Source organism: Balaenoptera ricei, chromosome 1 (genome assembly GCF_028023285.1).
Source record: "Balaenoptera ricei isolate mBalRic1 chromosome 1, mBalRic1.hap2, whole genome shotgun sequence".
Taxonomy (NCBI): Eukaryota; Metazoa; Chordata; class Mammalia; order Artiodactyla; family Balaenopteridae; genus Balaenoptera; species Balaenoptera ricei.
Window position 1 is genome coordinate 55,927,506 of NC_082639.1, and position 16,183 is coordinate 55,943,688.

Here is a 16,183-nt window from a genome sequence, read left to right on the forward strand (position 1 = left end):
ATGGTTTTTTTCTATTAATTTTCTTTCCACTCAGCAATGCAGCGATGACAGGCAGCTGAGGACCTGCACATTGCAAAGAGAAAGCTGTGCGGCAGATCCTATTCACTCTTCCCCCACCACCCTCATAAACATCTTCTGAAGGAGCGTACATCCAAAGATAAAAGCTGCTCTTTGCTAAGCACTTACTACGGTACCTCTGGCTGTGCTAATCGCTTTGCATGCATGACCTCAATCTCCACCTTAACCGTGAAGAGGGAACTCTTCTCATCTCCTTTTCTCATTACAGAAGAGGTAAGCTCTTCTCAATATACCCACCAACCAACCTGCAGCTATTCTGACTCCGCTTTGCCTTCAAGCTGCACACCACAGCCCAGGACCCCAATGAAGTCTCGATGGAAAAAGAATCAAAGAAGCTCTTAGATTTTCTATTAGACTGAAACTGAAATCTAAACGTTAGCATCAGGAAAGGGAAGCAAAAGTGCATTTCTGAATTATAAACTGCTTCTTATAAAAGTACTTCTAGAAAAAATCAGCAATCCTTCTGGAAAATGAAACATTTAGACTTTGAAGGTACATCAAAGGTGACTCTTACAATGTGCAATTTGGGACTTTCCTCTCTACGTGATTGGAGACAAACAGGATTCACTGTTTCAAATGCAATCTCATACCCAAGTATTTCTTCCTCTTCAGTTGCTCCACTGGATAAAGAAAAATGGGCCTCCACCTGGATGTGTTTGATTGGTGGGTGGCCATATAGTTTATTGTCCAAACTGGGAGACTTTAAAAAGTGAAAGTGGGGTGTCTTTCATAATTATGCTGAAAAAATAGAAATAAGTGGAATTTATGGTACACTATGAATGACAGAATTCAGAGACAACAAAGGAAAAATCAATTACCATGGACTCACTGAGTTGAAAAGCCAACTGCAGAATAACATGTATGGTAGGATCCCATTTGGGTGGGTAGGTGGGTGGGTGGATGGATGGATGGATGGATGGACGGATGGATGGATGAATACTGAAATGCAGTGCTGTGGGAGCAGAAAGCAGACTCCTCTAACTCTATATAAGGGTGGATCAGGCAAGGTTTCACAGGGAAGAGTATCCTGGGGCTGCGATTTGTGAAAAATAGTGGATATTAAATGGGAGAAACAGGTGAGAATGAAGACAGCACATTTTACACAGAAATAAAAGCATGTGTAAAGGGCACAGATTCAAGAGCATGCAGAGACCCTTCCATAAAATGCAGGGTTGTGCAGTACCTACAGCAGTGGGTGGCCAGGCTGAGGAGACAGGAGTTTAGAGCGAAGGTTAGAGGAAGCCAATGAAGACTGCATTTGAGAAGGACCAATTTCTATTGGTCATCTTGGGCAAGCAGAGATATAAGGCAGAGAAACCAGCAGCTAGGAAGCAATGCAACGGACCAAAGAAGAAATGATATCCAACCAAAGCATGACAAACTGCTATGAATCCCTACCCCAGACAAGGGGCTGGGCACTAGGGGTTCAAAGATAAACAGGACTACTTGCTCCTGTATAGAAAGTGGGGTTCAACTGAAGAGAAAGATACAGGGACAATTTTCATATGAGAAAATGACCATAGACAGTTTGAATAAAAGGCTGAAACAACAGAAAGTTTTTGACTCTAAACCCTTCAAGAACTGCTGAAGGGAATGCTAACACAAAGTTCAGAAGTCATGAAGTCCTGGAACAAAGTAGAAATGAACAGCTGGGAAGAAAAAACCTTTCTGAGACAATTATTCAAGGTTGACCTCTTATGTGTGTTTAAGGATAACTGAGAAATATCTGGGCTGATAAATTTAAAACATAACTATAATTAAAGTATTGCAACTTGAGGTATGTGTGATGGGGGAGTTTTTCCTGGGTACAAGGTGAAGCATAATACTATTCAATGAAAAAGACATCATGTTTTTAAGCCTGACCCAAGTTCAAATCCCAATTACTAGCTACGTGACCTTAAGCCAATTATTTCACCTGCCTCTCTTCTTTGTAAAAGGAAAATAGCCACACTTATACCTTATATCTCATAGAATTGTGCAGAGTAAATGAATCTGGATTCCTGGTTAAAACAGCAGACTGAACACAGGAGTCCAATTTCATTCCCTCTTGAAACCCCACTAAATTATGTATGTGTGTATGTGTATAAAATAATAAATATAGTAAGACATTTTTGTTTTAAGACTAAAACTACAAAATGGGGTGGGGGGGAACAGGCGAAGAGAAAACTGCACCTAACTTTTGGAAACTGGCAATTAGATAGATGTATAGAAAAGTGACTTTGATGACCCATGAAAACTGAATCCCAAGCTGACAGTGGCAAAAGCTGAAAACGAAATAAATGTATACCCCAGAAGGCTCAAATGTTACAGGAGTTGAAAGCACCCCGAAACTGGGGTAAAAGAGGAGGACTGGGGAGAGGTGTCTGAGGAACAGAATTCCTTTGCCCACTCCTCCACCCTAGCAAAAGTCGAGACTAGTACTGTCCAATTAAAATTTTCCATAATAATGGAAATATTCTCTATCTGCTCTGCCTGGTATTGCAGCCACTAGTCACATGAAGCTACTGAGAGCTTAAAATGTGACTAGGGCAAATGAGGAATTGATGTCTTAATTTTATTTAATGTATATTAATTTAATATAAATGGCTACATGCAGCTAGTGACTACTGCATTTTAGGGCAGTACAGGCCTAGAGGCTTATATTCTGGAAAGGATAAAACATGGGATCCTGGGACTGGAGATGCCAGGCAATGGAGACATTACGGCACACAGGGCGACTGTGTCTGCACACACGCGCACACAGAATGCTGAGGGCTTGGATGCTGCAACCTCCACCCTCTTACCCACATGGCTCCAGAAATGCTGGCAGCCAGTCCCTTGACCCTCCAGGCAAGAGACTGAAAGATTCTTTTCGGAGGAATGAGAACAAACCTAAAGATACTGACACTGGGGGTTCCCCAATTAATGGCCCATTCAAGTCACCCTTCGGTGAAGTTCAAAGTTCACAAGCCCCATGCACATGCTCAGCTTTCCCCTCATGTTTAATCATGAACAGCCAAGGTAAACAAATGTCTGAGGAGAGCCTCTAACACAGAGACAACTCAGCATAAACAAAGCTAGTTGACACACAGAAAAAAAACTTTGTCTTCGGAGAGATAAAGGAATATATTTTATCTATGAAGCAAGACTAAGACATTTTTTAAGTAACATTTCAGAGAGGAAGGAGCTGTTGAATATTAAAAAGATGGTAACAGAAATGAAACAGGACTAGAGAAGGGCTGTACGGAACTTTCTAGGTTGACAGAAATGTCCTATATTTTGCTTTGGGTGGTGGTTGCATGAGTGTATGCAATTGTAAAAACTAGGTGAAATAAAGAAGATTAGTGCACTTTACCGTATGCAAATTATACCTTTATTTTAAAAGTTTCAATAGAAGGGTTTGAGGATAAAGTTTGGGAAATTGCTCAGCAAAGAATAGTTTGAAAATAAGAGAGAAAACATAAGAAAATTAAGATCAGAAAGTCACACTTCGGACTAAAAGACGTACCTACAGAAAAGAAAGAGAAGATGGAGAGAAAAAAAAATCATCAGCAAAATCATTTAAGAAAGATTTTCCAGAACTGAAGGCGACCAGTTGCCAGATTGGAAAGGCCTAAAAACAGAAAAGATAAAGAGACCTGCTCTGGGTATTACTGGGACCACTGGAAATAAAAGCCTGTAAAGCTTCCAAAAGAGAATAAAAGAAGCCACCTTCAAAAGATCAAGAACTGAGAATGTTTCAGGCTGGCTGGCTTTCTTCCTTTCTTCCAGAACTGAGAGGCTTTCTAACAGTTGCATGAAGCAAAGAGACAATCAGCCAGTGCCTTCAAAATTCTGAAGGGAAACAATTTCTAACCTAGAAGTCTACAACCAGCCAAATTATGAATAAAGCATGAAGAAGGAATAAAGGCATATTTAGACATTCAAGAGCTCAAAAAATTTACCTGCTATATACCCTCAAGAAGCTAGTAGAGATATTTAGGGCTGTCATCAACAAGATCCCCACAGACTGCATCAAGGGGCAGAATGCCAGATTCCTAACCGAATTTGGCTTTTTTAAATCATACACTGATAAAGTTCCTTCTTGTTCTTCATCCCATATCCTGATGCCTCAATCAGTAAAAGACCATTTCACCCCACAAAGTTCATATTCTGCTTTGGTCTACACCTGAGGGCTAAACATAAGCCAGAGTGAGCTGAGAAGCAAAAATTAAATACAGACCAGCCACTTCCCCTTGATTATACTATTTCAGGCTCCCAGAAGGTGGACCCACTGCAGTCTCCCACACAACCCCAACTGTGAGGAGCCCCATTTCCCATAACTTTCTCATGACCTTTTCCACTGACTTTACCAAAAGGGCCCTACAGCCTCTCAAATCCAAATCCAGACTTGACCCAGAGCTTCCGTTCAGATCCAGGAGTACTGAATTCAAACTAGGGCCATGAAGCCCTTTCTCCTGAGAAAAGTGATGGCAACACTGCCCTTTCCTTATATACCTAGGTTTGTGATTGCTTTAGGGACATCTACATTGGAAAGAAGGGAATGATTAATACACAAGTCAGGATGGTTGTTACCTCTGAGGGAAGTGCAGTGGGGAGGGGCACCAGGCAACTTCTAAAACACTGGTAATGCTCTAGTTCTTAACCTGAATGGTGACTACATGCGTATTTTTCTCTAATTACACACATTATGTACTCTTCCACGTTTGATACACTTTTCAATTTAAAAAGTTCCCTCCCAAAAAGATTAAATGAGCTAATATATTTAAAGCCTCTAATACAATGAGGTTCTTATTAGATATTCATTAATTATCAATTACCTTATCCCTCTACAGTTATTCGAATCCTGTGCTTCTCTAAAGACCATCTCAGGTGGTAGCAACGTTCTGAAGCCGTGACTATACAGTAATCCCCTTGACTTTTATTTACCAGTTTGTGTCGCTATTTACTGGTAATTACGTCTCCTTAGCTAGGTGAGAACAGACCCTTTTTTTTTTTTTCAAAAAATCATTATTTTTCCTAATGATTGTTTCCTTCTTTCGGCTGTCCATTATCTACTACAAAACACAAATATTCACTTTATATACAACAGAAACTAACACAACAATGTAAATCAATTATACTCCAATAAAGATGTTTAAAAAAAAAAAAAAAACACACAAATAGGGGTGGGATGGGGCCTGAGTGGCACTCTAGATTCTCTCAAGAGAAAGTCAAGTTCTTATACAAGGTTCTTCCATCACTGAATGCCTTCCTCGTCCCAGCACCTACCTAGCACAAGGCCTGGCACAGATTAAGAACTCAAATGTTTGCTGATGAACAGTAAATTAAATCAAAAGATGTAAGTTCTAAGAAGAGTGACAAATTTGACTAAACTAATAAAAAGTAGCCCCATATAGAAAGGTAAAACTCATTGTGATCATAACTAGTTGAATAAAATCAAGCACAATTTTTAAGCATAAAGAGGTGGTGTGGTATTAAGGATAATCCTTGAAAATTATTTCCAAGTCTGAAAAGGACTAAACCAGAGGACAGTGGCTTAAACTAAATGAACTGTGATTTTTAATGGAATGAATTGATGGTGGAGGAGGGGGCCCTCTTAGCCAACGCAGTGATCAAATCTTGGTGGAGTCTATCTCCCTGTCGTCACTGTGACATAGACTGGGTGAGTTCTAATCCTGCCTCGGCCATAATCTAGCTCCTGACATCAGTTTTCCCCACTGTAAAACAAATGGGCAGAATAAATGACCAAGAGGCTCCCTGAAGGTCAACAGGGTTGTAGGCCTATGTTTCTGCCTTCTGATTCACTGAGTAAGTCAGAGCAGTACTCAGGGACACATCCAATGCAAAACTGCCTCTAATGCCCTCCTGGAAGGAAAATTAAAAGACAGAGTTTCACATTCAGGTGCTTTCACACAGGGTTTAAGTTCTAAAAGCCTTTTATAAATACTATGCTTTAAAGACAGTTAAATGCAGTGACTTTTAATCTGAAAACTGCTAAAGCTGAAAAAAATAAGCTGAACCCATGCTCATTTCTATAATGATTCCATTTTTTAAAGTAACTCACAAATGTGCATAACTCACACATCTAATACATATAGAGTGAATATAATGAGATGTTCCTTTATCATTTCGTCTTCCGGTGCCAGTAATCCCACATTACAGAGTGCCAAAGCCCTTTATAAGTGTAGCATGTGTTTCTGGCCACACTCCAAAATCCAGAACTGCAGCACTAGGAAAAAAAACCCAGTGAGGATTTCTGGGCTTTGGATTGTAGAACATCCAGTCAGTTGCCCAAAATATGACTCCTCTCACCTGTCCATGTACAGCCACCTAGACTTCTGATACCTGAAACCATAACAACAATTATCCTTCTGGCTTATGTATCCTGCTGGCTTATATATCACTTCTGGCTTCAAAGTGCTTTGAAGTTTACAAAGCACTTTCACATCAGTTAACTTAGCTGATTCCCAGTGATCCACTACAGTCCTTAAGGCAGACACCAGTGTACCCATTTCACAGATGAAGAAACAAGGGTTCAGAGAATTTAAGTGACTTGCCCAAGGGTATCCAGCTAGCAATGGTAAAGCTAGGGCTTGCAAACCTGCGCTCTTCTCACCAAACTACTGTGGGATCTGGGGATAAGAAAACAAGCAAATGGGGCTTCCCTGGTGGCGCAGTGGTTGAGAATCTGCCTGCCAATGCAGGGGACACGGGTTCGAGCCCTGGTCTGGGAAGATCCCACATGCCACGGAGCAACTGGGCCCGTGAGCCACAATTACTGAGCCTGCGCATCTGGAGCCTGTGCTCCGCAACAAGAGAGGCTGCGACAGTGAGAGGCCCGCGCACCGCGATGAAGAGTGGCCCCCGCTCGCCGCAACTAGAGAAAGCCCTCACACAGAAACGAAGACCCAACACAGCCATAAATAAATAAATAAATAAATAAACTCTCAATTTAAAAAAAAAAAAAAAAAAGAAAACAAGCAAATGAAATAAAATCTCTTGGAAACTCTTGTGATTTTACTTATGGGAGTAATTCAATCTTTTGTAAACAATGTAGATGAGAAAAATGATTCATAAACTTCCTTCTCCCTTTCTTATTTATCTCCTTTGTACTGTGGATTGCTGGAGTTATTACTTCCACCTGTGAAAGTGTCAGCTAAAGAAAGCCAGAATATAATAAAAGCTATTACTTGTCACTTGTCCCTATCCCCAACAGCGCTAATGAGTGGATCCTTCTATTTCCAAAAAGAATAAGAAGTGATGGAGCCAAAATCAGAACCAGGCCCAGTGACAGTTCTATGGCTAAATCCAATCCAGTCTGCTCCCCTCACCTTTCTTTCTTGTCCCTCACAAAGTGGGTCAGGGGAACCTCGGAAGCCTGGACAGGCAGGGGAAGAGAAGGGCAGAGTAGAAATCCCAGGGGTGGGGAGAAGGGCCACTAGGATGGAAACTGAGACAGCCTACATTTTTTGGGCTTGACCCCAGATGTGCTGCCTCTTCCATTCCCAACTAAAGGAGACAATTGTTGACATGTGCCCTCGGAACAGAAATTGCTAGTTACCAACGGCTGGAGTTAATGGAGTCCAAGTGAGACTAAGAAACTGGCCTCAAATCACAGAGTTGCATAGATAACATGGTGCAGCCTGGGACCTGCAACCCTCTCTCTACACGTAAATGTTTAGACATTTGGTAAGCCTTCCTGAGAAAGAGATTTCAGTAGTCCCTTCAGTGACAAAAATTCCCTCAGCATCCAAAGGTGTTGTTGAGTTCCTTATTTGACTATTTTTAAGAAGAAAAAAAAAAACTATTAAATGTCCTCCCCAGTTAGCTACTTGAGAACAGCTAGCCAGACCATCTCGTTTTAAAAACAAGATTTTTTCATTGACCTGACAGTTTCATTGGCAGCTACAACTAACTTCACAATAGTTGTGGGCATGCAAATTCACTTTGTATCCTCACCTTTAATTATACAATAAGGGCTGGAATCCCCTGTCAGTTTATCTAGCCAAGCTTACAAGAAGTCACAATGAGGGAATTTCCAAAGCCAGACTAACATCAGTAATAAAAATATACTCACCTAGGCTTCTCAGTTTACAAACACATTTTTTAAAGCAGACTAGTAACAATATAAAAATCTCCCCTACCCTTCACCACTTCAAACATTTAGTAGGATTTAGGTTTTTGGTGAACCATGCTTGTCAAATGCTTTAAGTTGCTAAATTACTAACTGGGCTGGAACCTTCTAACCATACCTCATTTAAATACAATCATAGATTACATATCAAAAACTTAAATCTCCAAGTCTTGGGCCAACGGAGATCTGTTTTATAATCTGGGTAGAAAAAATGGTGAGTAAACAATTTAATCATGATCACCATCTCCAGAATGAAGATATGGAAAGGCATTAAGGAGTGGTTTTGGCATCTCTCAAATCGTGGCCCTGCCACTTCTGAGCTGTGTGGCCCTGGGCACTTGAGTTTCTAAGCTCAAGTTTCTGCAGCTGTAATGCCAATTCCCTTTCATCTAACTGTTACCAAGAACCAGGCACAGAGGAAATCATACATAAGGTAGTAAATTAAAGATATCTATTAATTACTATGAATGTAAATTCAAACTACAAGCCAAGGTGACTGCTTGGGTAATAGCAGCATGGAATTTCAGGGTAAGAAATACTTAACAGCTTTTTTATATTCTACTCTCCTCTCTTTGAGGTCCACCCCAATCTAACCTCCTCCTCCACCAGCTATTTCCATCAACTCCAGCCTACAATGACTGACACCTAATATAATTAGCACTTTATTAAACATTTTATTATGTTTCCAGGATCATTACTCAGCTGGTCTTAACACCTATTTGTGTAAGGCCTTAGGGGAAGAGCTCTGCTTCTCTAACTTCCACTCTCATTACCCCTTCATTACCCTGGCTGATTATAAACTACAGAGACCATAAGCGATTACACAACACCGTTTAATTAGAATTGCAGAAGCTTGAAAATGCAAAACTCACTCGAACAGTAACAGATAACTTAAACATTTTAAAAGAACATTCTGACACGCTCTGCTCTGAAACCGCTTTGGTTCAGATCACAGGGGGCCACTCCCATTGGTTGGCTGTGGTGAATATGACAAGAATTAGAGTCCCTTGAGCTGAGATTCTCAGGTGCAGGGTACTGTGGACTAAACCACTACAACCACTTCACATCCATTCAGATACACCCATTTTCTAGAACTTCAAACCGTCAGCTAGAAACAACTCTTTATTCAAATGAGTTTAGAATCAAGGCTCCACAGGAGTTCCCTTGTGGCCTAGTTGTTAAGATTCCGGACTTTCACTGCCGTGGTCCAAGTTCAATCCCTGGTCAGGGAACTGAGTCCTGCAAGCCATGCAACACAGAAAAAAAAGGAAGAAGAAGAATCAAGGCTACACATACCATGACTTAAAGCAGAGTTTAAACTCTCCCTACAAACTTCTCTGCACTTTGCCAGGTGTAATTGATATGAAACCAATGCACTAGACTAATGATGCTCAACATTCTCCTCCCCCTTTTTTAAACATGTATTTTATATTGTTCCCTTTACCACCCTGAAATGAAAATCAAAAAATATATAAACTATTTACATGCAAAATTTCAAAGTAATCAATATAATATCCAAATTACACATGAAGGAGGATTTAAAGAAATTTATAAGAATCTGTATTTCAATATGTAATTGCTCTGTCATAAGTACACTAGCAGATATAATGAAGTAGTCTAATACTTGCAGCAGTAGAAGAACCATGAATATAATAACTACAAATGCAGACAGACACTGGAGTGTTCTTGGCGACACAAATACGAGCACACCAACACTGGTAACATGATTTTTTTAAATGGTGAATAGCTGCTGATGAAGTACCAAACAAAATAAAATAGTATACTATTTATATAGTGTAGTATATCAATTTATATAATAGTTGCATTCCTAGAAAACTCAGGTATACCAAAATGATGCATAAGGTACCCTATGTAAAATGAAATCAGGTTCTAGGCTCATAAAGTTATAAACAGGTTTTTTTCCCCTTCAAGAATATCTGGATAGAGGTCATGTAAGCTACAGAAAAATTCTTTTTTGCATAGTATTGTCCCTATGAACATGATAGGATTCTTAGTATTCCTGGCCACGCCCTTTAAGTGCCAAAGGTGCCCACCCCACCATCAACCTGCAAAGCTCCACAGAAAGCACTGAGCCAGCTGTGTGCTGCTGTGAGGCCAAGTGGAGTCTTACTGTCTTTGTGTTTCGTGTACTGACCTTAAAATTATGCTTAGCTCCTAAGTAGGCGCTCAGTAAGTCTGAGGAACTGTGGTAGTTCTTCTAAAACTTCTCCTCTATTCCTTCTTAGATAGCAGAAAAGCAGTCAATATTTTCAGTCAATAGGAAGATGGCATCTACTGGACTGGAATGTAAACTGCTGACATTCCACTCACAATCGGAAATGCTTTAAAGGATGCTATTGTTCCTGCCCCGTAATGACAGTCTAACACTAGGACAGCAAATACACATAATGGCATGACGTCCCGAGTGTGGGAATGGCTTTAAAATCCATCTCAACATGGCTCCAATGAGTCCTGCCAACTGTTCAGGCTTCCTAACCTCAGAAATGTGGGAGAAGACAATTAGTAGGCTCAAACAGACTTCCTGTGAGTACTGAGAGCCTTCCACACCACGCAATCTAGTAACTTCCACTACGATCATCTGAACACTTACTGTGTGCTTCAGGCATGTAGTGCTAAATGCTTATTTGACCCCTACACAACAATATGAGGTGCTATAAACCTCTGCTTCACAGGAAGCTAACTGAGGCCCAAACACAAGGCCCAAGGTCAAAAGCTGGTAACAGAACCTGAATTCTAGTCCAGCTCTACCTAGCTCCAAAGTCTGTGCTAGTTATTTGTCTGCAACCCCCTATAAAACAACCTGTCTGGAAGAGTCAGGTAATAAAGCTCCCTACTAGAGTGGCACTTATCTGTGTGGACACAGGAGGTCCATCTCTAGGTGGACAGCCAGACAGCATGCTAAATAAAAGCCAAAACAAAAAATTCCCCTCTTACTGACTCAGCCAGAAGCCAATCTGAGACTTCTGGACTACTCCAATTTGGAGTAGTCCCAAATTAGATCTTTAAACCAAGCTTCGGACACTACGCCTCCACATTCGCTGATACATTAAAGACCCAGAGCTTCAGCTGACTAGAACGAGTCCAATCCATCATCACTCTGCCTATACCTGGTTCCTGCTTCTCTCCTTGGAATGGCCAGTGTGCTGCCCCCAGACCCTGACTTCCAGCCTCTGAGCAAATACTAGATCTTTGCTCATCCAGTGGCTTAGAGGAAATGTCCCTCTTACCCGCTCTGTATATTTCAGTCCTGCCCATCTTTCAAGGTCTACAGTAAGGTCCTCTTCCCCCACCCCCAAGCCTCTCCTCATTCTCCAGCTGGAAGGGACTGACCCCACTTCAGAGCCTTCACAGCGCTTTTTTTTTTTTTTTAATAAATTTATTTATTTATTTTTGGCTGTGTTGAGTCTTCGCTGCTGCGCACAGGCTTTCTCTAGTTGCAGCGAACGGGGGCTACTCTTCGTTGCAGTGCACGGGCTTCTCATTGTGGTGGCTTCTCTTGCTGTGGAGCACGGGCTCTAGGCACGCAGGCTTCAGTAGTCGTGGCACGCAGGCTCAGTAGTTGTGGCTCGCGGGCTCTACAGCATAGGCTCAGCAGCTGTGGCACACGGGCTTAGTTGCTCCGCGGCACGTGGGATCTCCCCAGACCAGGGATCGAACCCGTGTCCCCTGCATTAGCAGGTGGACTCTCAACAACTGCGCCACCAGGGAAGTCCCCTTCATAGCACTTTCTTCAGGGCCCTTACCCCACTCCTCCTTGCATCACAGTAATCAGTATGCATTTCCCTTCCCTAGAGCTTTAGTCCCTTATTTACTCCTGTATCCTCTCACAATACTAACTACCACTATCACCACACCACCACCACCACTAGATATAAGGTCCAGTTAATGAATACCTCCTGATAGGCCACTCTATACACGTTATCTCATTTCATCCACGTATTAGTTCCATTTCACTGATGAAGAAACTGAGGCCTGACATGATCCAGCCTCCACTGACACTATAACATCGTGAATCCGAGCACAGTCTAGAATCAGACTGCTCGTGTTTGAATCCCTGCTCTTACCATTTACCAGCTGTGAAATCCTGGGTAAGTTATTTAGCCCTCTGTGCCTCAGTTTCCTCATCTGTAAAATGAGGATAATAATATATACTTCATAGGACTGTTATCAGCATTAACAGAGCTAATATATGGGGAGGCACTCAGCAGTGTCTGGCACATACTACGGACTAAAGAAGTGTTTGCTATTGTTACTGTCAGTGCTGCCTCCAACTTTGTCTCACATTATGCTCCAAGTCCATATTTTGAGGTCTTCAAATAAATCAAAGTATTTCCCACCTTTGTCCAAGCTGCCTTGACTGCTCTTTGCCACCAGCTCCTTACCATTCTCTAGGTCTGATTGTGTGCTTGTCTCAGAAGGACATTCCCTGACAACCCTATTCAAGAAGATCCTTGTCATCCAGGCCCGGTCTCTAGTGCTCTCTCCCCCTGCTCACAACTCCTATATGCACCTTACCACACCCCTGTTTATTTTCCTTAGAGTACTCATCACAACCTAGAATACCGTTACTTATTGGTCTGTGTATTTGTTTGGGGTCCATCTCCTTCACAGGAGATGAGAGAAAGAACCACCTCTGTCTTTCTCATCACTGTACCTTGTGCACCCAGCCCAGGGCCTGGCACAGAATCAATGCTAAATAAACATTTGTTGCAACCCTGCCTTCTTCTACACAGTAAATGCTCAAGAAATATCTGGTGAATCAATAAATGAGTGAACTATAGAATTCTTAAGTTCATGTGTGGATGGGCATTGCTGCTATGAGGACAGGTATCACCCTGCAATGTACCATTTTCTGTATTTGGTCAACTCTGATTTATCAGTCAACCAAACATCTATTAAGCACCCACAATGAGCAAATCTGTATGTCCTCTGTACAGTGCAAAACAATAAAGTCACTGTATTTGGCTGGAAGATAATAGGCAGGATCAGGATTAGAGTGTATGGCTGGGCAGGTTGTGCACTGCCAAGAGCACCCAACTGAGGTGAGGGAGTGATGGTTGAAATCCCACCTGCCTTCTACTAGCCAGGCCACAGTCCCCAGCGCAGGACTGCCCCACCCAGACAAGGCACTGTTTTCTCATTCTCACAAAGGCAACATATAGATCAGTAGCAGCCCAGAGGAGGGGAAGTCTTACTTCTCAAGGTTGGGTCTCTATATCATGGGATTTTAAGGGCACGAAAGACACTGACTATCAAGAACATCTGCCCACCCTCCCGTGTCCCTGGAACAGCCACTTGGGGGAAAAGGCATTCTATTCCATGAGATGCTTATGATAATACAAAACAGGGAGGAGGAGCCAGTCAGCTCACTCCCACCTTTAACTCAGACTAGTTTATCAGATTAGCTACTATCACTTGTCAGAGCAGAGATGCCTGAAAGTAGAGTTCTGAAAAGATTCCATTTTCATGCAGCAAAAGGTGGTGAGAAAGAGTCAGAAAAAGGACTATGGCCAGGAAAGGCAAGCTCAGTCTGTGGACCCCAAACTTCATACACTTCACCCTCTTACCTGAAGCTACCACCTCTCATGGTATCTGGTGTGAGTCAGTGCACAGGAATGCATTCATGTGCCTACACACATGCACACAAAACTGGAGGAGGCGGCCACTTACCTCTCCCTGCATCTGACCCCTCAGGGAGTCCCAACTGTTCAGCAGAGAAAACAGCACAGAGAAAGAAGCATAAAGAGACCCAAGCAATTCCTCTTCTCAGCTTTCCAGTAACTTGCAGAGTGACCTTTGGAGAGTCACCTCCTCTCTCTAGGAAGGACTCAATTTCATCATCTGTAGAATAAGTGACGCTGTAATATGTAACAGATAAGGATTTTCAAGTTATGTTCTAAGGAACCAAAAGGTTCTGCGTGCTATATATACTGAGGAAAAAAATGTATTCAGATTTCATTTTTAAGATATATTTGCACAATTTTTGAAATTATAATAAACCCCCACAAATTCAAATTTTATAGCAAATTTTAACCCACTGAAGATTACCAATGAATTCATATTCTCTTTCTGCAGACCTCAGAATAAATATTTTTTCATCAATTCTGAGCTTACATTTGAACATTTTATAAATATGTCATTGATTCTGAAGGAAGCTAGAACTCTATTTTTAAATTTCAGGCCTACACTTGTCTGCCCTCTTAAAATTGCTCAAGCAAGTATACTACTAAGCACACTTGCAGCATGCTCAATTAATTGCCAGGCAAATCTCAGGTACCTCTTCTGGGATCATACTCTAATCACAAGGGAATAGTCAGTTACGCCATAACAAACGAATCCCTAACAGGTTGCACTAGGATCTGTCCTGCTCTGTGTCATAGAGAATGAAAGCATTTGTAAAATACTGTGATTCTACCTTGTGATAAAAGTTCCCTCTATTCTTTCAGGCTTCTGCGTCAATTTAATTAATTGAAGAGTATCCAGAAACTATAAGATAAGTTAGTAGTAAACTACCTGCAATTATTTATCCACACGAATCAGATTTTTACATACTGCAACCAAAACTAAACTCAGAAGTAAACAGGGTAGTAAAACTGGCAGATGATGGAGACTGCCACTCTGAACCCAACTCAAAACTCAGTGTTCATGAAATCAGCTTCGCTGTTCTCTTGCCTTTATCATAAGTCAACGCTGTGATACTTGTAAGTTATATTACAAGTCTGAATTTATAAAATTAATCTCTTTAGTACATTGAGGTTCCATCTGGGATTGGATTTGAAATAGGGTTTCCTGACTTCCAAGGAGTCAAAATCTACTGCACCAGATACCCTCAAAGTCTCTGTCAAGCTCTAATATTCATGGAGGAAGGCAATTTCTAATTAGGTCTGTATTACCTGCCCACCCCACTCTCCCCCACTCCCGCAGACTGCAGCTCCCAGGGGAAGGAGGGCCTAAAAAAAAGTACTCCCTTTCTGTTCCCCTATCTGTCAACAGTAAGGTTCTGTACACCTGGGGCAGCTGTCAGCTGTCTACCTTGGCTGCCAGTCATCTGAGTCCCTGTCCCCAACCACAGGGTAAAAGCGATCCAGCCCACCCTAACCATGGCAGTAGGGCACTAGCTATTTGGCCCAAGACTGACTGCTCGTGCCCTGGGGAATGACGCTCTGGGAGTTCAGGCCATCACTCAGAGGGGGCCCTCAAACTTTAACATTAGTGTGAAAAGGGCACCTCTTTTGTGTAGGGGCTACTCCCCTGGCACCCCAATCTCCCATTTATGCCTATCAAGAATCTGTTCTCTGCACTGCTGTGGGGAATGGCAGATTGTTACAAACTATCTGGAGGCAATCTGGTAATGGAATAAAAGACCTAAAAAATAGGAACCATGTGACTCCCAGAAATATATCCTAAGAAAACATAATGTATGCACACAGAAATTTAGCTATAAGGCTAAATCAAGAACTTGTTTATAAAAGCAAAAAACTGAAAGCAACCTTAATGTACCAAAAAAAAAAAAAAAAAAAAGGATAATGGTTAAAAAAACAGGGATATCCAAACAAGAGACTATCAATACTATCACTCTTGCATCCAACAAGCATGTATTAAGTACCTATTGTGTGCCAGGCATGGTGCTACCTGCCAGTTTTGTTGCTGGTGCTTTTTTTAACTTTTTTTTTTGCCTTTTTTCTTTTTCTTTTTATTGTAATAAAAGCACATAAATTTATCCTCTTAACAATTACTAAGTGTACATTACAGTTCTGTTAACTAAATGTACATTACTATTTTCATCTTGCAAGACTAAAATTCTATAACCATTGAACAACTCTATTTCCCCTGATTTCTAAAAAATTACTTTGAAATAATTTTAGATTTACAGAAGACCTGCAAGGACAGTACAAAGAGTTCTCACGTGCCTTTGTTCAACTTCTCCTAATACTAACACTATGGCATTTTTTAAACTGGCAAAATGGA

General features: G+C 41.4%; 1 protein-coding gene across 2 annotated transcripts in view; it reads right to left on the minus strand.

The window, feature by feature from the left end:
• The window catches only part of JAK1 (Janus kinase 1), a 144,041-nt gene that overhangs the window by 86,027 nt on the left and 41,831 nt on the right, over positions 1-16,183 (minus strand). Inside the window, exon 1 of one of the 2 annotated variants that reach the window (XM_059924036.1) lies at positions 13,886-13,904. The exons of the other annotated variant lie outside the window; for it this stretch is intronic. The gene's annotated coding sequence lies outside the window, so the exon portion shown is untranslated. Of the gene's footprint in view, positions 1-13,885; positions 13,905-16,183 lie in introns of those variants that run through there. 2 annotated transcript variants of the gene reach the window in all.